The following is a 24094-nucleotide window of genomic DNA, read 5'->3' as shown; positions in this document are numbered from 1 at the left end:
TGTGTCTGGCCCAAGGGTGTGCCGGCCACCTTCTTCATATGCCCTTCATCTGCTGCCTGGGGCTCGTTTCTGTATTTGGGAACTGTTCATGGCCTATTATGGTGACCCACTCCACATCTATATTGTCCCAAGCTTAGGCCACTAGTCCCGGAGCCCCTTGTCAGTTCACCAGCTTCAGCCCTTTCAGCAACTCCACTGAGGCTCTCATGAGGTCCGGTCGCCACACCCCGCCAGCCCCACAGGCCGCCCGGAGTCTTTCCCCACTCTCGCTGGCAGTGCTATTTAGGCTCACCGGCTTCTCAAGGGGCTCGCCTCTTCTCTGGCCCACATCGCGATGCCGCTGGCGCCTGTGCTGGCTCTGACGGTCCCGGCGCTAGTCAGCCGACTTGATGGTTGCGCCCGGGACCCGCTCCGTCAATGAAGGTCTTCCAGACCCTATGATGCGCAATCTTAGTAGCCTTGACAACGGTTAGTAAAGCTCTGCAGAGTGATTTGGTGGGTGTCATTATGATGATGAAACCTATTTTCACATGTAGCCATTAAATATTTTCATAGTTCACGGTTCTCTGTGAAATATGGGTTTTTATACCAGTTCGTTTTGTGCAATAAAAGCACCTAAACATGTGGTATATATGGCCGTGGATATTCTGGTCACAATATTATTATTGCATGATATTTAAAAAAATAATTATTCTAGTAGTCCCTAAACATATAGGGACTGATTCACAAGCAAGTGTAAGCTGGGTCTGGTGGCTCAGTGGACTAATGCATCCACTGCATAGGCCTGAGTTTGACCTCCTGGTCACAGGGTCTAATCCCAGCAAGTCCACCCAGCCTTTCATCCATCTGAAGTTGATAAAATGAGTGCCATTGAGTTGGGTAACAATAAACATCTGTTATTCAGTGCCAAGATACCTACGGGTGAACGCGCGCTTTTGAATACAGATGTTATGTTAGAGTAAGTGTGATTTACAACTGTAATTCTCTTGCTTATTAATGAATTCAAGAGTAAGACAAGAGTATTCTCAGCTTACTCCTGGATTTCAGAAATGCCACTAGAGTCAGTCAAATGAAAATGTTTGTGAATTGGGCCCATACCCTTGGCCACAGGCCTCTGTAGATACATGATAGACATTTCAATATTTGGGCCCTCTTGTGTTCATAAAAACCCACCTGCTTTTTAAAAAAGACGTTCCATGCACTACACTGCTTGTCAAAGCTGTACACCATTTGGCTTCCAAAAATGCACACTAACATCTTGAAATGAAGCTCGGTAGTCACAATGAGTAAACAAAGGCTTTTAAAATACAGTAATTTTATGATGTGGTATGTATTTTATTGCTATTTTGGCACGTCTTGTATGCTTTTATGGCTGTTTGCAGCCGAATAAAGAGAATTCTGATTCTGAGTAGACACAGGCACAGTTAAAATGTAAGGAAAGGAAACAAAAAAACAAACAATGTTGTGTGAAAAATGTGGCATGTCTCCTGGAATCTTTATATGCAAATAAGACCCGTATTTGTGCCACCAATTCAACTTCTTAATTAGATTATCCTATTATAGTTACATCCTTAGTGTGTGTCTGACCTATATGTTTTGCATGAAAAATCTTGATGTTTACCAACAGGGAAAATATCAATTAGTCAGTTCTCCTGAATAACAGCATTTATTTGACCACAATAATGATTGTTGTGACTCATCCTGGTGCTGGCTTTGTAGTCCTCTGCCCATCCCTCAGTGTGCATGAAAGGAGCTATTTTACATCTCTGCTTCCTAGTCATTTTCAGGTTATTATGAAACCACTCAAATGACTCGTTCAAAGGCAGACAACTGCATGCTAGTACTGCGTGAGAACACTTGGAAAGAACTATTCATGAAGTTCCGCAATCTCAGGGGCGCATGAAATGCTTCTCACCTTAGGGCTAGATGTACAAACATCTGGTCGCGAGATGCTATTTGCAAACTGCAACCAGTATTTTTGCGACCAGTAAATAATTTTAAGACCTGACCAATGAACTAATAGCTCGGTCATAAAAATACGAATCGTGGTGAGTTGTAATCTGACCCACCTCTGGACATTAATGAGGTAGGTCAGAAACTGCGACTCACTCTGACTGTAGGACATCACAGGGATAGTGGCCTGCTGGGGCCAGCAGACAGCTGTGTGTGTGATTGCCTTTCAATAATATAAACAGTTAAAAAAAATGTTTTAAATAAATACAGCCCGTTTTCCTTAAAGTAAACCAGACTGCTTTTAAAAAGAAAGGCTTCTGGGGATTTGCGCAAACGCGCAAAGTAAGATAGACGCCCCCTGGTGATCCCCCATGGCATCTGCCCTTATTCGATGATTTTTAGCAACTATAGGCGAGCATTACCTTGCGGTCTGTGCCGGCAGTAGCTTTTTGGAGGCTTTATTACTTGATGAGATTCAAGCTCTTCATTCTAACACAGATTCTATTGTGTCAGAGATTAAAAATATACGAAAAGACATGGCTAGTCTTTCAATGAAAGTAGCTGATAATGCAATTAAAATTCAGGATAATAAAGTAAAAATTGACAGTTTCTCACCGCTTGCAGCAAAAAATAATACCTATGACCAACTTACTACTTGACTTGGAAAATCTTAATAGACAGTACAACTTGCGTATATTTAACTTACTGGAAGATGTGGAAGGCAATGATTATAGGTTATATATGGAGATTTTATTATCTGGTCTCTTACGCCTATGTAAAATTGATAAGGCACATAGAATTCCTTCTCAATGCAATCCACACCAGAATAAACCGCAACAAATGATCTTTTAAGTTGTACGTCATCATCGCCAAGGGGTCTATTACGATGGCGGGCGGACTAGGGCCGCCCGTCACCATAACGGCAATTGGGACTGCCCGACATATGTGCAGCGGTCCCGCGATTCACATTAGGATGCGCCCGCCACACTGGCGGACGCATCCTGCATTTTTTACATTGCGGTGGATGATGCTGTCAGCAGCACCCTCCGCAATGTAAAAAAGGCATGTTGTGCATTTGCATGCACAACGTGGCAGGCACCGCGTGTTGCCTGCCACCTTGTGCATGCAAATGCAGGGGGGTACCATAGGTACCCCCATCAACCCCAACATCCTGTGGGCCCGCAATGGGTCCCCAAAAGTGATATTCGCCTGGCTTTCCATGGCAGGATCTCCACCATGGAAAGCCCTACACTGCCGTACAGCAAGACACCGCCACCATATCTGAGCCCTTTTCCGCCCGGTCGCCTGTCTGACCAGTGCAAAACCGGCAGACTGTCTTTCTGTCCGCCGGCGTCCCCACCGCCATCATGATTTGGTGGGGGGGAAATGGTAGGCAGGCGGTGGGAATTGGCAGGCGGATCGCCACCACCATACATGCGGTGGCGATCCGCCCACCAACCTAAGCGACCCCCTACTGTTGATATGGAAGGTGGCGTGGGAAATCCCATCATTAATGGTTAATTGCAATCACATTTTCATACACCAGGACTTTGCAAAACAAACTGTTAAAATTTGCAAAGACTTCACTGATCTTCCACCACGATTGATAAGTTATCGTTTCAAATATGGTCTGTTTGACCCCTCAACTATGTGGATTTTGAAAGTCCTTTCAGCGCCCTGATGACCTTCGTCTATTCTTGGACCAACATTCTCAGCTCTCCATTGATACGCCAGAGACTGATACTTGAGCATTAACCTCAATGTTCTTTCTAGCTAGCTTATTTAACCAATTTTTCTATAGGGCATTATTGGTTTGGTCATGCTTACTATGCGTGTGTGTGATTTAAGATTGTCATCAATATTTATATGTTATCTTTTTCTGTGTTTGTATGAATATTTCCTTTTCTTTTATTCCTATTATTCATTTCTAGAGCTACTTTTTCTTCTTCTACACTTTACATTTCATTCCTTTCTTCTTCTCTGTACCTTCTTCTCTCCTTAACTTTCAGTAATATTAAAATTGTATCTTTGAATGTTAAAGGTTTAAGACATCCTGTTAAGCGTACTAACATTTTAGATTTAGGAAGTCATAAAGCAGATATTTGTTTTTTACAGGAGACACATATTGATGACACAGTTTTAGCTTTAATGTAGAAAAAATGGGTTAGTACTGTTATATCTGCCCCTGCTGTTCATAAAGAAAATGGTGTTGGATACAGAAGGTCGTTACATTAAAGTGAAAATATAAAATCAAAAGATATTTATGTTTTTAATTAATGTATATGGTCCGACTACTGATGATCCTAATTTTTGGTGCTTAAGTTAGGCAATTTTCCACTTGTTGGAGGAAATTTTAACCTCATTTGTGATCCTTTATTAGATAGATCGTCACAACCTAAACATCGGCCACCTAGAGATTTTTTTACTCTAAAGCTGTTCTTTAAAACAACTAAGTTGGTTGATATTTGGCGGTTACATCACCGAACACAAAATATGTTTAAATTTTTTTCAAATCCTCATAACTCTTATTCAAGATTCAATTATTTATTAGTTTCTCTGCAATTAATTTCTGCACCAAATATCTATAATATCAATATTTCTGACCATGTTCTTATTTCTGTTGTTTTACAACATAGCTCAACTTATCAGACTCAACCTACATGGCATATGAATACACTTATCGTTCTTACCAAAAATAATAAACCAAAACTTTTATAAGCACTTCAGCATTATTTTCTTTTAACCCAGAAGGCTCTACATCTATGGTGACTCGATGGGATGTATTTAAGTCTTATATTAGCGGAGCATCCATTTCTCTTAAGGCTCATGAAAATAAATCTTTCAATTCCAAAATTAAGCATTTGGATAAACAAATTGCGAAATTTGAGAGACTCTTCATAACTTCAAATATAACAAACAATTACAAAAACTTTGCTATGAATTTAATTAAATATTAAATAGAAGAGCTGGCCTACAATGTCCTAATGCTAAAGTCAAATACTGTTTAAAATGCTAATAGATCTGGAAAACTATTGGCTAATTATTAGCATATTAAAAAATATAAAACTCAAATAAATACAATTCATGGTTGCAATAGAAAGTATGCCCTATCCCAAAAGGATATTGTTAATGAATTTTTAAATTATTATTCAACCTTTTACAATAACCCTCATTTGGGGATCCTTCCCTGATTAACCATTTTTTACATAAATGTGGCTTACCAAAAGAGTCACATTCAACCAAAGATAAATTAGATTCACCAATTACTATGGAAGAAATTGCATTTCACTATTAATTCCGTTAAGCAGTGTAAATCTCCAGGTCCTGATGGAATTCCAGCTGAATTTGACAAAGAATTTGTCTTGCAGCTCATTCCTCATTTGTTTAAGCTTTTTACCTTTTTTAGTGCTTCAAGCTCAACTGCTTGATCTTTTACTAAAGCATTGAATCTTCCAAAACCTAACAAATACCCATCTATTATATCGAATTACCACCATATTTCCTTAATAAATCAAGATTGTAAACTTTATGCTAAAATTCTTGCAATCAGGTTGACCTCTGTACTGGAGTCCCTAACTCGTCCCGATCAATCTGGTTTCATGAAAAATATATACTCTCTATTAACAATACTAGAGTCTTATTACATGCCATTGATCAAGGGTCTTCCTTACCCTTACCATACCATCTGGAGTACTGGCATTGGATGCTGAAAAAGCTTATGACAAAGTTCATTGGCAATATTTATTCCATACCTTATCTGCGTTTAACTTTGGTGATTCATTTATTCGCCTGATATCTGTTCTTTATTTGTGTCCTTCTGCTCGTCTTTTCATTATTGGTCAAATTTCCAATCAGTTTTCTTTTTTTTAGAGGTGCCCGACAAGGTTATCCCTAGTCTCCTTTACGTTTTCTTCTTGTTATTGAACCTTTAATCACTACTTAGGTGCCTATTCCGATGCGGGTCGGAAAGCACTCCGACCGAGTCGGATCCGGAGTGTTTTCCGACCGAGCCGGACCCTACAGTCCGACCAAGCGAGTACGATGCGCACATATGCTGTCAGACTCGGTTCGGTTGGACTCCCATAGAAGTCAATGGGAGCCAGTTGTACGACGCGTACATGTGCTCCCATTGACTGAATGGGTACGTCTCGAACAAGTGCGCCCCCTACAGTGGGTACGCTGCAGTGCCATCCGCACCGTACATGCCTGTGTGGGCGAGACCCATGGGTCTCCCCTTGTGTGCGAGTTATACGGCTGCGGGTTTCGGAGGGTCCGACGCGGACCCCCGAAGTCCGACACCGGGAGCATTTGCGAGCCGGACGCTCCGACTCAGTCGAGCTGTCCGATTCAAGCATCGTACTCGTTTGGTCGAGAATCGTCTCCTTTGCGCGTGTCGGTTTGCATGTGACCGAGTTGGACCGATCGGGTCGGAGCCGGGAACGAGTCGGTTGGAGAATTTGCGCATCTTCGCATTGTACTTCGTCGTCCGGACCCGTGTCCGGATCGGTCGGAAAAGAAGCATCGGAATCGGATCCGCTACGGCCGAACCCGATTTGGTGCCCTTCCGACCGAGATCGGAATTGGCCTCTTACTATTAGAAATTGTATAGCTATTACTGGTATTAATAATAATGATGTTTTTATAAAAACATTAGCGTATGCAGATGATATACTTTTGTTCATTAGTAATCCTGAATCCTACTCTCCTCCATTATTTGATATAATTTCATTATACTTCCAGATTTCAGGTTATACATTAAATAATAATAAACTGAATTCTTTCCTCTCAATCTTCATTGTACACCTGACATGTTACCCATAAAAGAAGTAATTTGGAAAAGGGATAAGCTTAAATATATTGGAATTCTATTTTCCAATTCCATTAAAAAACTATTTCATTAAATAGTGAAGCTATTATAAGTTATATTAAAGACAAATTTTCCAAATGTTCTATATTGCATCTTTCATGGTGGGGGAAAATGGACTCAATAAAAACGGTAATAGCTCCAAAAATCTTTTATTCCCTTGCTGCGATTCCTAATCAATTTCCTATGCAGTTTTATAAAAATGTTGATAAATTCTTTTCTAAGTTCCTTTGGAATAATAAAACTCCCCGAATAAGTTATAAAATATTAAAATTTGCAAAATGTAATGAAGGATTCGGTTCACCAGATATTTTTTTTATTATCATAAATCGTTTATAATAAAACAAAGCTCCCATTGTTTTAATCATTCCCTTCTTAATAATCCCCCTACATGGCTTCTCATAGAAAAAGGTTTGATAGCACAGTTTCCTTGACCTGCTTTACTAACTATGTCTAATACTTCAATGTTACCTAATAAATCTATTATTTTGAAATCCACAAAGTTAATATTTCATGATTTAGATTCACTTTTTCAATCGACTATTTCACACACCTTAGATATGTAATTATTGCACAATCCACAATTAAAACTTTCTCGAACTGTAAAATGTTGCCACTCCTGGATAAAAGCTGGTATTTGTTATTTATAAGATAATAACACTTTTTCATAATTTGATGAGTTGCAACAAAAATTTTGATTACCTCCCTCTAACTTTTCTAAATATGAGCTTTTATGTAATTCTATACTAGATTTCTTTCCTAATAATATTCACTCAAACATTAATTCAGTTTCAGCCATTTATATTCCAAGAGTGTCTCCTTCATCTCACGCTGTATCATAAATTTATAAAAAATTTAAAAATGTCTAAGGTAAAAATATTAATGTGATTTCTACGTTTTGGAATATTGAACTTTCTGTATTATTATCTCAAAATATATGGAAGAAAATCTGGTTAAATAATATTTTAGGATGGGTACCTGTATCATTGTATAAAACAAACTCTTTCATTCTTTTTAACTGCTTATGGACACCATTAAAGTTATTTCTAGCTAAGCTTATATCTACTTCTAATTCTTGCCATTGTTATCTGCAGGTTCGTTAAAAGACATGCTTTTTAAAAGTAATTTTGTTGTTAAGTTTTGGAGGTAAGTTTGGGATGTGCTAAAAAATATTCAATTTCTCTGAAACGCTTTCATTTAATATTTTGATTTACAAATCTGTTGCTCTTTTTATGAATTTGTCTGAGTTGAACTCTAAACTCCTGGATTTTCTTATTATTAGCAGCCTTAAAATCTATTACTGCATGTTGGAAAGATGTTTCTTTATTTTCATTTCATACTTGGTCGTCATGGATCATTTTTACTAGAAGAGGTGCTAATCTTTCCTTATCTGGTATTATTCATAACAATTTTTCGTATCATTCATTTTGGAAACTGAATGATATTTATATGGCTTTATGTTTATAATTATTGTTTTTTTAATATGATATTTATTTCTAGATCTGTAACAAATGTTTGGTTATAATCAGGGCCGGCTTTAGCGCTGGTGGCGCCATGTGCGACAATGGTTGTTGGCGCCCCCCCAGTGACCACCTCTGCCATGCATTTCCTCACTACCACCCTTTAACAGTGCCCCTCAAGTCTCGATAACCACTCAGATGCATTAAATTAGTTGTATAGCGCCACTTATACCAGTGTAGGGTGTCAGACCATTTTACATCACACGCACAAAACACAGAGATAAGCAATCATAGATGTGCAAATCAGTGTATAGGAAATGTTACATAAAGCAGAGGACTATAAGGTGTGGGAGTCACATGTCATCCACACTGGTAGACAGTATAGTTTAATAGCGCTTGGTCTGGAGAAGCACAAACTCAGAATTTAAAACATAACACCATAGTTGGGGGTTCTTTTTAATAATCAGAATTGATTTAGATCCAAATTTATCCTTTTTCCAACATTAGAATAATGAAAGACGGGGGGAAATCATAACGCTCGCATCTATACCTTGCAGGTTGCATGCAGCTCTTTGATGACAGTTAATAGCTCACTGTTCTATGCTAGGATGTTAACTTATTAAGTGCAAGTAATAAAAGGATCTCTCAGACAAAAGCGATGAACTACTGATCTATTTAAATTATATGCACTTTGTGATCTGCTGGTACAGGTTCTTTTGTGATCTGCTGTTACAGGTTCTTTGCAGTAGGCATATTAACCATCTGCTCTATCCTCAAAGCTTCCACTAGAAAAAACCTCCGATCTTTCTGTAGAAAGAAAATTAATCACGGAGTTATCTTGACATTTTTATTGACGGTTGAAAACTGCTGGAGGCCAGAACGCTGGCAGAAGATGGTTTTAAAACTATTATTAACTTGCAAACACGACGCCCACACCTAAAGTCAGCGCCCGGTGCGGTCGCACCGGTCGCAGTGACCTAAAGCCGGCCCTGGTTATTATAAGTAGCTCTGTTAAGGTTTTTCTACATTAATGATAGTGTGCATTTTATCCCCCTCCCTTTTTAATGTATTCTCTATCATATTAAATTGTATCTGTTTTAGTACTTAGGGGGTCATTAGTATAGCGGGTGGATCGCCACCGCCCGTATGGCGGTGGCGATCCGCCCGCTAAAAATCACCGCCTGCTTTCAAATTGCCCTCGCCACATTACCATGGCGGGGGGACCCCGGCGGACGGGAAGACCATCCGCCGGTTTTCCGCTGGTAGGCAATCCGCCCGATTGCCTACCGGGCGGAAAAGCATTTTATATGGTGGCGGTGTCTGGTAGACACCGCCATCCATATTACAATGCAGGCAGGCAGTTTTTGACATTGGGGGCCTCCAGGAATTTTGGGGGGTGCTCATGGGGGGTACCTATGGTACCCCCCTGCAGTTCCATGCACAACATGGCAGGCACCGCGTGGTGCCTGCCATGTTGTGCATGGAAGTGCACTACATGCCTTCTTGGCATTGCGGCGGGCGGTGCTGAGAGCACCGCCCGCCGCAATGTCAGGAATGCAGGATGCGCCCGCCAGTGTGGCGAGCGCATCCTTATTTCACCGACGGGACCCCCGCACCAATGGTGGGCAGTCCCATTCCACGACAGGATGTCCGCCCGCCATCCTAATGACCCTCTTAGTTTGGTGCTTTTTTTGTATTGTCCTTGTTTCAATATAAAATTCAATACAATATTTTGAACACATAAAAAGAAAGGTCTCTGGGGGCGTGGCTTGGACGCTGACTCGGATGGCCGCCTGACTGCGGAGCTCCGCCGCACCGAGACGAGCCTAATTGCTTTTCGGCGGCTTTTCGGCTCCGTTTCCAATTTCAATGGCAGTCCTCAAGACCGGAATGTGTGCTGCGCCGGGTGAGGCCTGGGGGAACATCTTTTAAGCAGAAAATGCCTCCTCTTTATTGCATTTTCTAGACGCCTCAGCGCGTCCGCCATTTTGTCTCCGTACCAGCGCTTTCGTGAGGCAACGCGCTCAAATGGAATGCTTCTGTCACGGCTCCCAGTTTACACGCTGAGCCTTCCCCGCCTGTTTTGATGGTCCTGAGAGGCGCATTACGATAATTTTTTGGTTATAATGGGCACATAACAATAGACTTTGCAGCTTTCAATTTATTGTGGCACTGATGGAATTTTACTGAGGCGACACAGTACTTACTACCAGATGAGTCTCACATGGATTTGGATTTATATTTGTTATTGCTCAGTGCTGTTTTACCTTCATCCTTGAGTGACTTATTTTACTTCTGGCAGAGACGCCAAAGAGATGTGCTACTGGAAGACAGGTGATGTAATTTTTGCCACTTTCTACTCTGAGGATTTATGTTCTTATTGAAGGGCTGGAAATCTGTGTGAATTTGGCTGAAGTTCGATGAGAGCCTCCTGATATTACTCCTATTTTGCACTGAATTGGTAGTGCTGGCAATTGAGACGGAGTGGAAGCTAGCAACTAAACTTCTGTGTCTTCAGTCACTTAGTCAGACACACGTCCTTGTCATCAACTCAGTTGTCCAACTGGCTCCTTTCCTCCATTCCACCAGGACGGATTTCTCTTTTCTTAACGCTGACGCTGGTTTCTGCGCTGCCTTCCTGATTTTTCTGATGGTTCTGGGTTTCTAATGACTCTCTCCTCAGTGATCATCGGTTGGCAATTCTCTGCAAAAGCTGTGCTGCTCTCCTGTGCTGCGCCTCGACACGTCAGACATTTGGGACCAGTTTTATTCAGAATTAATACACCAGCCTGGATGAACTCATTCATACTCATATTCATATTTATTTTGTCCTTTCCTCCATTGTGGCTCCTGCATGCTTGGCCTGTCTACTCCCAGTGGGGTATCTCATGCTTTATTCACGTATGTGCCTGCGCTTGTGCTGTATATCACCTTCAACTACTATACAGTCTGTCTACTCGAATTTCTATGGGCAAGCTACGTAATCCGAAGTTTGTTTTTGTGCCCTCAAAAGCTTCTTCTTCAACGCCATCTTCGTCTTCCTCAGTAACTGACGCTTCTTCTAACACTGATCAAATGGCGCCGCCAGTCCCTAATCGCTCCTCCTCATCTCAGCCATCTTCCAGTAAGTCCTCCCCTCCTACCACGTCGTCCAAGCGCCTGAAACAAGACTCTCCTCCTTTAGATAAGTCATCACCTTCCATCTCCATGGAACTTCTCTTGGAAGAGATACGTGCCTTGCGGCCGTTTGTTGAGGAGACCAATAATAAAATGCAGCTTTTTGAACTAAAATGGTCAACTATGGAAAGCAGAGTCTCTTCCGTGGAACAACAGACTTCAGAAATCCAAGTCAACTCTCAACGTATCTCCTCCCTGGAAAAGTCCGTTCGTGCCCTCCAGCAACACACTGAGGATTTGGAAAATAGAAATAGGAGGAATAACCTACGCATTTATGGCTTGCCTGAATCTTTGGAAGGTGATGACCCCGTCTTGTTTTTCTCTTCCTTCCTCCTGAGACTTTTGGACTTGCCTGCTACCACTTCTCTCACTATCCAAAGAGCTCATAGACTTGGTCCTCGTTCATCAACTTCCACTAAGCCTCAAGGTGTCATTATTCTTTTTCTGAAATTCACAGACCTACTTCTAGTCCTCTCTGCGGCTCGATCCAAACGTCAAGTTTCTTGGTTGGGCCAGAGGGTTTTTCTCACTCAGGATGTTTCTACGGTTACTGCAGCAAGAAGGAAAGAGTTTTTGAGCCTTCGTGCCCCTTTGCGCTCTCTTGGAGCCAGATATGGCCTATTCCATCCCTGTACCTTCAAAGTCACTCATCAAAATCAGACTTGGACTTTTCAAGATCCTGCTGAACTTAAGAATTTTATTCATATTCAGTCTACCGCTGTCATGGATACTTCTACTTCTGCTAGTGGCTGATTGTCTAACTCTACTTTTTTCTTGCAGGTTTTCTCTACTAATGGTTTTTTATTGCTTGTGTTTATTATATTGCTAATTTGCCTTTTGATTAACTTTTTATAGTTCCTATTATGAAGCTTCTCATTATCTATTGCTACTTTTGCTGGTTTATTTTCTTTTACATCCTCTCTTATATCCCGTTCTTAATATCACCTCTCATTTGTTTGATGGTTTGTCGTGTCATTCATATGCGTTTCTTGTATTTATTTTTCTCATCCAGATGATTGGTGTGCTCCCCTATCCCTGTACATGGTTCGTCCTTTCATATCTCGTCCTGGTGCGGTCTGGTCTCCTGGTTCCGGGTGGTCATTCTTGTTTCGTCTCTCCATTGCCCCGTTATCCTCTTCATGTCCCCTTCAGGTATGTTATTTTCAGTCGTCCTTTTTGGATTTGTACTGTCTTTTCTTGTATTTTTCTCTTTTTACCCTTCCTCTCCTTTCCTTTTGTATCCGTTCCATTTATTGTTTTTCTCTTCTCTCCTTCTTTCTTTCTCTGTCTTATCATCTTCTCTTTTTATTGGCTATGTTTTTAGTGGTTATGTTTCAGTTTTGCGCTTTTTGTTCTTCTTTTCATCTATTTTCACTCAGCCATTTTGTCTAGCTTCTATTCTTTTTCATTTTTTTTCATTATCTTTCCTCCTATCTGTTGCTGTAGGTATTGTTCTTGTTCATGTTCCCCAGTGTTTAAATTCAGAGTAATTTCCTGGAATGTAAAAGGTTTTAACAACCCCATTAAGCGTCAGAGGATTCTTTCTCATCTTGCTTCATATAACCCTGACATAGTTCTCTTACAGGAGACTCACCTCTCTGAGGCTGAGTCCCTCAAACTAAAGAGTGGTTGGGTGGGTACGGTTTTATTTTCTCCTTCTACCAATAAGAAGAATGGTGGTGTTATTTTGTGTCATAAAAAATTTAAATGTACGGTTTTGCTACAAGAAACGGATTCTGATGGTACGTGGATATTAGCTAAGTTGTCAATCAATTCTGTTCTTCTGACTGTGTTTAATGTTTATGGCCCTACACAACCTGACTTGCTTTTTTGGCCCTCAATTACAAGCAAATGTATTCAACATAAAGATGACCTTTTCATTCTAGGTGGTGACTGTAATCAGATTGTGGATCCCTTTCTTGACCGAAAGTCAACGGTTCGGTTTTTACCTCACAAACCTCACAAACAATTTCTAGATACCATTTCTCACGCACGTCTCACCGACTCTTGGAGGCTCTCACATCCTGACAGTCTTGACTTCTCTTTTTTCTCGCCTCCTCACTCATCTTTCTCTCGTCTCGACTATATTTTTCTTTCTCTCTCCTTGTCACAAACTCTCCTTTCTTCTTCTATTGAACCTATACTTATCTCGGACCATGCTCCAATTGTTACGGATCTTGACTTCCTTCCTCCGCGTCCCAAGCCCTCTCGTTGGCGATTTAACAACTCTCTTCTTGATGACCCTTTCTTCTCCTCTTCTTTTCGTTCCTTTGCCGTTGATTTCTTCCTGTTAAACGATACTTCTGATATCTCCTCCCATCTTCTCTGGGACTCTTTTAAGGCTACAGCTCGAGGGTTTGTTATTGATTTTGTTTCCAAGAAGAAGAAACGTATTCTTCAGAAGCAGAAATCAATTCTTGCCCATATTAAATCTTTAGAGCATAAGTTTTACTCTTCCCCTAATAATTCCGTCTCCCCAGATCTTATTCGTGCAAAGATTGAATTCAATAAATTTACTACGGATAATGCTTCGTCGATGCTTCTTCGTAGTAGTGCTCGTTACTATGGCGGTCGCAACAGGGCAGGGAAGCTTTTAGCCAATTATCTTAAATGACACAAGGAACGCTCTTTCATTGATTCTATTTATTCTCCGGACAACACTTTATTGCACAAGGCTCAGGATATTCTTGACCAGTTTCAGTTATTTTATCGTAACCTCTACACACCTGAATCTTCTCCCTCTCCCTCTCTTATCCAAGCTTATTTTGACAATCTTCCTAAACCTTCGTCGCCTCATCTTAATTTCCCTGACCTGGAAGTTGATCTTTCTTTATATGAGCTTTCTGCAGGTTTGAATACTCTTACCAAAGGTAAAACTCCAGGTCCTGATGGTTTCTCTGTTGAATTCTATTCTCACTTCTCTGATCTTTTACTTCCCAAACTTCTTTCTCTCTTTCAATCGTTTTATCTGTTGGGTAAGGCAGAAGGCACATTTCAAGAAGCTACCATATGTCTTATTCCCAAGGATGGTCGCGACCTCAAATTCTGCAAGAACAATCGTCCAATTTCTTTAGTAAATGTGGACTATAAGTGGTTTGCTAAAGTGCTGGCTCTTCGCTTAGACCCTCTAATACCTCATCTCATTGGTAAGGAGCAATGTGGTTTTGTTAAAGGTCGCCTTACCTCTGATAATTCTCGCCTCTTTCTTAATGTTTTAAATAAGGTTCCTTCTCTTTTTATTCCCTTAGCGGCTATTTCTGTTGACACAGAGAAAGCTTTCGATCGGGTTGATTGGTCTTTCCTATTTGCATCATTGCGTTGGCATGGTTTTGGTCCTAACTTCATCTCTCTCATTTCTTTATTGTACTCTTCCCCTAAAGCATCGGTTTTGGTCAATGGCCAAGTTTCCTCATATTTTCCTCTTCAGCGAGGCGTTCGTCATGGTTGCCCCTTATCTCCTTTACTCTTTGTTCTCGCGCTTGAACCCTTTTTGTCTTCTATCCGTAACAATACCTCCATTTCAGGTTTTCCTTATGGTAATGATCAGTTGAAACTTTCTGCGTATGCAGATGATATTCTTCTATTCATTTCTGCTCCAGAAACTTCTATTCCCTCTCTGCTTTCTGAGTTTGATTCTTTCTCACAGGTCTCGGGGTATAAAATCAACTCGGATAAAACTGAAATACTTCCTCTTACAAAATTTTGCACTCCTCATGCCTTTTCCTCCACTGGATTTGCGTGGAATAGCTCCAAAATTAAATATCTAGGAGTATGGTTTTCCAACTCTATCTCCTCCTCAATCACCCTAAACCTGTCTGCGGTTTTGTCTCGTATTGACCGATTGTTTTCCTCCTGGAATCCCCTCTTTCTCTCTTGGTGGGGGCGATTGGATTCAATTAAGATGATGATAGCGCCCATTTTAATTTACATTCTGTCCATGTTACCTATTCATATCCCTGCAATTTATTTTATGCGCATTGACTCTTGTTTGTCAAAATTTCTTTGGAACAAAAAGAAATCTAGAATCTCTCTACCACAGCTTCGCAAACCCAAGTCCAATGGTGGTGTCAACTTTCCAGACTTTCGTCTTTACCATAAATCATTTTCTCTTCGTCAGGCGTCCAGATGGCTTGCGTCAGTTCCTTCTCCTTTTACTCCTCTTTGGCTTCACATCGAACAAACGTTGTTGTTACCTTTCTCTTTTGGAGAACTCATACGCTTTTCTGCCAAAGCTCCGCATATGTCATTTCCTTTATTTAAGCATACCTTTTCTTTATTAAAGCCTATTTTCAACTCTACACCTATTACTCGGGAACCTTTTCTAGCCTCAACGGTTTGGTATAACTCACTCATCCTTATAAATAATAGGCCCATATTCTGGAACTCTTGGAGGTCTAAGGGCATCATATGGGTACACCAGTTTTTTGATGGAGTATCTCCTTGTTCTTTTCCCCAATTTCAGATGACCTATCGCTGTCCTCGTTCCTTTTTGCACAAGTTTGTTACTCTGATTTCACTTATCCTTGACATCTTTTATTCCCTTCCTTCTTCCCTTCCCTCTGAGTCCCATGCTCCTCTTCTCAAATTTCTTTCATCCCTTCCCAAAGCCTCTCTCATTTATAAATTATTTTTATCTCCTAATCCAGATCGCCTTAAATCTAAAACGGAGCTCTCTTGGGAGGCGGACTTGGGTTGTGTTTGGTCCGTTGCCCTATGGGATAAACTTTGGTCCAGATCTTTGAAAATTTCTTGTTCTGCTTCCCTCACTCAATCCTTGTTTTACCTGTATCACAGACTATATTTCTCTCCACTCTCTCTAGCTCGTTTTTCTTCTTCCTCGGAGTCTCATTGTTGGACATGTTCTGCCCCTAATGCTAACCTTTTTCATCTTTTATTCTTATGTCCTTCTGTTTCTCAATTCTGGAATAATGTCTGGCTATACGTCTCTCGTATTTTCACACTCTCGCCCCAGTACTCAATCTGTACCCTTTTTCTTGGTAGTCTATCTGACTCTTTAGATCTTCCTTTACACTCTCACGGTCTTTTTGACCTTATGCTTGCTCTCGCCTTTCAACACATTTCCTCTAATTGGAAATCCCTCACTAAGCTCTCCATACGTCATTGGTGGAATTCTTTATGTCACTTTCATAGGCTTGATATTGCTTTTACATCTTCCTGTAATTCTACACATAATAGGGATATCTTCTGGTTACCTCTTACTTCATATTTAGATCGGATGGCTCGGAAGAGTGTATCTCATATCACTTCGGAAAATTTTGAGCCACCTTGAAGATTTTGCCTCTTCTTTTATTATATCCACAGTATACAATTTATGTATTGTTATAGTTGTTCCTCTAAGCTGAATTTGATTACTGTTTTACTTACAGCACTTACTCTTCAGATGTACCTTTATATCTTCATAATATGTTCCTAGCATTTTCCCTTCCCCCCCCCCCTTTTTATTTCTTTATCCTTCCTTTCCTTCCCTTTTTCCAGTTTTTTCCTTAAAACTGTATAAAATGCTTTTGCTTGTTTCTCTATGATATTAGCTTGTTACTGTTATTTTACTTCTATTTGCTTATTTCATGCGCTTCTGCTGATATCTTTGTAGTGACATTTTCTTGAATAAAGCTTTTCAAACAGAAAAAAAAGAAAGGTCTCTCTTTTTGTTATTTTGAGATTTGGCAGTGGTCCTGTGGCATGACTTAATCTTCAGCAAACTTTTGTTTTACATTCACGAAGGGGAAGATGTCCTCCCATAGTAGGTATGGAACATTTGTGCCATTCATGCAACGCAAATCAGCAAGTAATCTTACTACATTGCGTTGCATGAAATATTAGAAGATTTGCCCCTTTAAGTAAATCTGTACCTCAATGTCTTGCAATTAGATTTCGATAGCAAAACATTGAAGCATTAGATACCGAATCAGTATTTGGAAGGGGCGCCTAAGGCACGCCTCTTCCATATATCGAACCAGTATTCACTCACAATCCAATTTTAGGAGTCAGAAAAACATTTTTCAAAAGGGATTACATTAGTACATAAGATAACATGTTTTAACTGTTGCAAACCGTGTACTGGAATGTTTGTGTAGCACAGCTGCGCCCTGGATATCTACTGTGAACCACAACCTGTTTCTTTTTTATTTACAGGAGGCACTACTGAAATGCCACTCACTTGCCTGCCTTTAATTTGAGAAGGGTTTTTAGCAGACATAATTGCATTTAGTACTGCATATGTAGCCACAAAGAGTGCAGCGAAACAAGCAAAAGTAAATCCCACAGAAGAGCTGGAAAGTCTGCTTTATAAGTCATGGCTTCCTTTGGAAGATTTGGAACACCCACAAATGGATGTATGAGCGCATTCCCAAACTCCTTTCTCACTACTTTACTCCCTAAAAATGGTCAGAGATTTACCTATTCCAGAAGCTGGAATAATTCCCCTTCAGGATGGGAAAGGGTCACTGAAACATTTGGTAGGGGTGTAGAAGAAGGGCTTTTGCCATGGGGATAGATTTTGCTTCTTAGACAAAAAGAAAACTAATGTGCGTTTGGGCAGAGGACTTCATTTGCACTGTGCAGAATTCTATCAGTTATGAATGCCTGAAGATGTTTTCCTTTTCCATTGGAGAATCAGCTGATCCAGTCTTCTTCATCGGGCATTATCTAGAAACACTTTCAGCTGGGACCAGGTCAGTAGAAGCTGGCATCTACAGGGGGTGGGGGGCGAGCGCGGAAACATTTTAATTAATAAAATACAAAAATGTACCTTAACTGATGCAGGAATGAACTGACGTCTCCGATATCAGGTCCGGGCCTCTTCTCAGCTGCAACCGGATGCTGCAGAGCGGGCTCCAATCCGGGCGCTGCTCTCACGCTGTGAGTGTCTCCTAGATTGGGGAGTGATTCTGCTCTGGTCTGTGGAGGCTGGAATCAAAATAAACTGTTCATAAAAGTGTGCCTCCCAGACCAAAAATTATACTCGATTTACAAAGATAGGAACCTATATCTTGTTCCTATCGGTGTCCATAAATCGGTTATCTTTTAGAAAACTTTTTACGTATAATTTGCTATCCCGCACCTTTCTATTTTAAAGTAAATTTGTTATCACACTTGCGATCATTTGCAGTTTGTCTTTTTACTGTTTATACATTTTTAAACACACATGGACACATTAATTTACAAATTGCACCGCAAACACATAATTAATTTACAGTTTACACTATAAAGACGTCAAACTGTTTTTTACACGCCATGCTTGGCTTTGACGTATGCACAACAAATTAATTAAACAAATAATACATTTAAGGGGACATAAAATAACTGACAGTACAATAAATCAATGGTTATCTACAAAACGTATTTACAAACTCCTCACACCTCATTATTTTTTAGCATAAATCGACAATATCGCAACCGTCTGTTGCTGTGACCTGATTAGTGTCCTTAGGGTGATTTAACTTGGGACCTTTGCCTGGGTCCTCTTTCTAATTTGATTATCCATACTACTCTGTGGCCATATAGAGATCAGAGTTCTCCTGATCTTCCAGGGTAAGTTCCCAACTTTGCTTCTTAGACAGAAAGAAAACTAATGTGTGTTTGGGCAGAGGACTTTTCACTATGCCCTGTGTATTACAATAAATGGAAACTCTTGGCCTCAAAACGGGTGTTGGAAGGTTTAGGGATGGGGTAGGCCTGTTGTGGGTGGTGAGCATGGGATAGTTGAGGAAGGGAAGATAGTTTTATTAGAATATGTTTGGGGAATTTAAAAAGTGGGGTGGGCCTGTTGTAGGAGGTGAGGGTGGGTTTATTTCTTGTTCAAATAAATGCTTTAAACTATGGGTTTTTATTAGTTATTATGGTTACTTTTCATTATTCTTATTCTTACTTTTATGGTTAGTAGTTGTGTTGGGTATACCTTTTACCATTACATCTGTAAAACGGGAGGCTCTACCTACCTACCAGAGCAGGCACTGAGCCCCGAACATAGCTGATCACAAAGAAACTGTCTATTTGTCCACCCTCGTTGTTGTCTCTCTAGTCTCAACTTGACTTGAGCTCCCTTACCTCCAGGCCAGTCTTAGTGCTTGCCCAAGTGAAATAACTGTTGAAAAACTGATGATGGATTATCTATTCCTCTACCCTTCATCAGTCAGTCGTAGTAATATCTGGGTACCGCCCTACCCTTTACATCCTAGTCACTACCACAATACTATAACAACCAATCGAAAACGTAGATTGTGTATACTGTCCACCACTGCACCCCACCACACCCTCCTTTCAGTTGTTACCTGAACAGAAATGTATTGTCTGCCACCTCCCCCAAGGCTTGCTGTTGATGCAGAGGTTTCTGTTTTTTCCAATTCAGCTAACTGCTGGTGGCCCTAACAGGCCCAAAAGGTAAGATGTCATAGGAATACAAGGTTCCTCTTATTCAGAATGGAGCAGGCAAAAAGGATTCTCACTCTGCAACATAAAATTAAAAAAAAGACGAGTAAGTTGAAAGTCCAAGCCAAAACCCAGCATAAATCAACACAGTGTAAAAGGAGAGTTACTTACCTACATAAGCATAATGAAGAATCGAGTTTCAGAAGGAGGTTATAAGTTAGCTTCAGTAGAATCAGGAGGTACATTGATTCTTCATGGGCCACAGACTGTGGAAGAAAAAGTGCGTATTGCTTGTCCTTGGCCTATTATTGATATAATTTATTCTCTGCACTGTGATGTCGCTTTCTGGCCTGGATAAGAGGGGTGATGTGGGTGAATTTGCAATTTCTTGTAACTTTTCCTGTAACAGTTTAATGATGCACGCACCACATCCGCTTCACTAAGAGTGAGAACCATTGATGGTGAAAACACATAACAGCACAATAGAGTTCAAAACTTTGGGAAAGAGGGTTAGGGTGTCAGTGATTAAATGGGCAGGTGAAAATAGGTAAAACTTTAGAGGGACAAAAACACCATTCCAGAAGTCCATGAGCTCAGCACATCTGTCAAGGATGGAAGTTGCCAGTTAAATTACCCTACTTAGTCTTTAGCAGCCAACAGACTGCTAAGTTAGTTACAGTTATACAGCTCAAAATGTAATAATAAAAGTTAAGAACAATCATATTTTATAAAAATAGAGTGTCTGCATTCTTCTGGGTCTGACCGTCTTGAGAGTGTTCACGCCATGGTGGACCCACTTCTTTTCAGAAGAAAACATCCATAGAATTAGAAAAGAAAATGATTTGAGAGTCAAGGTAGGTGTGTGAGGAGGAGTCAGAGTACAGAGCATAAGCTAGCATACAATTAACTAAGGGCTGGTCTAGTAGCACCACTTCCAGACAACTAGTTGCTAGTACCCTGAATGATTGATCATCCAAATAAAAAAGTGTCCATCATCATGATCATCATAAGTTGACTACTACTTAGGCTTTACCACTCGAGCCACCAGTCTGCATTATTATAAATAACTTGCTGCTTTCCTTTTCCCATCCACCAGGGTATACCTCTTTGAGTCTTCTTGTTTCCTGTTTGTTCCTTCTTCTGTATGTTGTCGTCAAGACTTCAAGATTGAATTTCTTCTTCCAAAAAGAGAAAAATTAAAACAATTTTACTCTCCATATAGTCTAAGTAAGCAGAGAAATTTCAGATATATGAAGAGAGGTTTCCAAATCTACATTAGTGGCTTAGATACCATTGATTGCTCACTCTATAGTTGCCTCTATGTTTGAATTTGTTTTTATTCTTTGTCACTGACCACCACCACTCAGTCACTAGACCAAATGGCTATGCCATCTGCGATTGCTTATCTGTGCCACACACAGTTTATTTACATTAGCCACACATCAGCTCTAAAAATAAAACTTTTTTCCAGTTTTTTTGTATTTTTTTAATCTGGAAAATAAAGATCATCCATTTGGAGCATGATCACAGGCCACACTTGAGATATCTGAGAAAAAGTTTACTCGTCCACAGTTGTATCTTCTCGAGCCACATAACTTCTGAATCGAAAACGTTTTTTCGTTTTTTGTAAAAAAAAATTCTCCGCTATCCAACACTTTCCCAACTGTTGCTCTCACTGGAGTGGGAATAGTAATTGTTACCCCTCCGCTATCCAACACTTTCCTTACTGTTGCACTCACTGGAGTGGGAATAGTAATTTTTACATCTTTGCTATCCAACACTTTCCCTACTGTTGCACTCATGCACTCACTGGAGTTGGAATAGTAAATTGAAATATTTTGCTATCCAACACTTTGTAAATATTTTAAAATAATTTCATATATATATTTTTATATAATTTTAAAATGTTAAAATAAATTAAAGATAATCAGTTATTAATTATTTTAAAGTACATATATGTATACATTATTATGTGTGTGTGTATATTCTTTTTATTAAGCTTATTTGTTATATTTTGAAAAATGTATATTACATTTATTTTCTTTTGTTAAAATTAATATATTCTTTTTATTAAGCTTATTTGTTATATTTTGAGAAATGTATATTACATTTATTTTATTTTGTTAAAATTGATATTAATAATTAATATATGCAATATATAATAATTTATTTTAAATATATATATATATTTAAATCGATATTTTCTACATCTATATTTTTTACATTGATATTTTTTGATTCGATATTTTTGTACTAACCTGTTTAGGCATAGGAGTTGATATTTTTGTATTCTATATATTATTTTCGATATTTAGAACATCGAATTTTTAGCATCGATATTCTATCAGTTAACCCACTTTAACTACATATGTGGGTGGTGTAACTACATGTAGCAGCCCAGACGTTACAAGTTTATCCTATACCAACTTCCTGCAAACTTAGGGGCCTATTAGGATGGCGGGTGGACCTGAGTCCGCCCGCCAGACATACGGCGGTCCCGCACCGCGAATTAGGATGTGACCGCCATCCTGGCGGTCGCATTCCGCATTTTAACATTGCGGTGGGTGCTGTTTACAGCAGCACCCGCCGCAATGTCATAATCGCATGCCTGGCATTTCCCTGCACCACGTGGCAGGCAGCCCCCAGGGACACACAACGGCCCCCCAAAGCCAATACCCGCCAGCCCTTTCAATGGCCAGTGTTCCACCGACATCATAATTTGGCTGCGATTGCGGACCGACAGAAAAGCGACCGACGGACTTTGCGTCCGCCCCAGATACTCCTACCATCATAATATGGCGGGGGTATTCCTCGTTACGATGGTGTAACGGTCGCCACCGCCGGCTCGGCGGTGGCGATCGTTACGCCATCGTAATGAGCCTCTTAAATTGGATATAATCAAATTCACAATACATGTTTAGGAACAGTGCTCTCACACCGTGACATCGACTTGCAGAGCCACAGTACTTACAGTCACAATACCATCAACGCCAATAGGCAAAAGGAAAAAAGAAGGACCAATACCAGCTTATGTAACTCCCTACAACCATGGGTATGCAACCTTTTTATTTTGCAAGTGTAGTTCATAATCATTGACTGGCCAATATTACGTGTAATTGCCAGCTTTTCCTACACTTACGCAGTCAGAGATTACTCTTGTATTAGCCAAAATGTTTGTGCAAGTTCTAATTATGACAGAAAAAATCCACATGAAAAAGCGAGTTGTGTCTATCTTCAGAAACGTTGCAGGTTTTTAGTAGCTTTGAGAAAAAACAGTGCAATTGCACGTACTGCAAAAAAATCACCCGTCACCTCCACCAACCAGAGACAGCATTTTATATGGTAGAAACAGAAATCTATAAGACATGGAAACCAAAGTCACAATACAAACACCATTATCCAGCGTGCACTGAATCAAGGCCTACATATATGAAAAGGATATTCGTTACCAACAAACTAAGGGCCTCATTTATGGGGATTTGACGTAGGGCAGCGCAGCAAGGTCACCTTGCTGTGCTGCCCTATGTCAAAGTGAAAGGGCAGGAATGGACCGTATTACCTAATGTGGTGCATTCCTGTCCTTTGCCCCCTAGCGCTGGTGCCGTTTTGGCAGCCTAGCGCCAATGAAGGTACCCTTGCACCATGGTGCAAGGGTGCCTATGTTGCTGGGAGGATTGTTTTTGTGCAGGAAGAGGCATCTTGCTGCATAAAAAGGCATTTTCCTGCAGATAAACAGTCCTGAGAGATGTTTTCCTCTTTGTATGTGCATGCATAATGCATGCATAATGCAGCACACATGGAAAGTGGAATAAACAAGGAGAAATAAAGTTATTTCTTCTCGTTACGCCTCACCTCGGGAGGCGTAAGGTTTTGGCGCTTCCCCAGGTTTACATAGTCATGTAAATCTGGAGGAGCATCAAAATCTATGGGTGTTGCATGGGAACACCCACTGCAACGCTCACACAGTGCCTCCCAAGCGCAGAGTAAGGCAACGCATATCTATGAGGCCATCCAATGCCAGGTATAGTGGGTTTGTGTGGCCTCATTGATATGAATTAGTAATCTGTGCCACTGAAGTGCAGGGGGCTCATATATGTCACATATGCTGACCTCGGTGCCCATCACAACAGTAACAATGTGAGACATGATTTCCTGTTCATCCTTGCAACATCTTCACCGTGGTAACAGTGCAAATGGCTTCATCCAGGTATGGTACATATATACATGGGGGCAGGCAGCCCTGGCTTCCTAC

This window comes from Triturus cristatus, chromosome 5_1 (assembly GCF_964204655.1).
Source record: "Triturus cristatus chromosome 5_1, aTriCri1.1, whole genome shotgun sequence".
Classification (NCBI taxonomy): domain Eukaryota; kingdom Metazoa; phylum Chordata; class Amphibia; order Caudata; family Salamandridae; genus Triturus; species Triturus cristatus.
The sequence above is the reverse complement of the archived record's forward strand: the minus strand, read 5'-3'. Positions refer to the sequence as shown.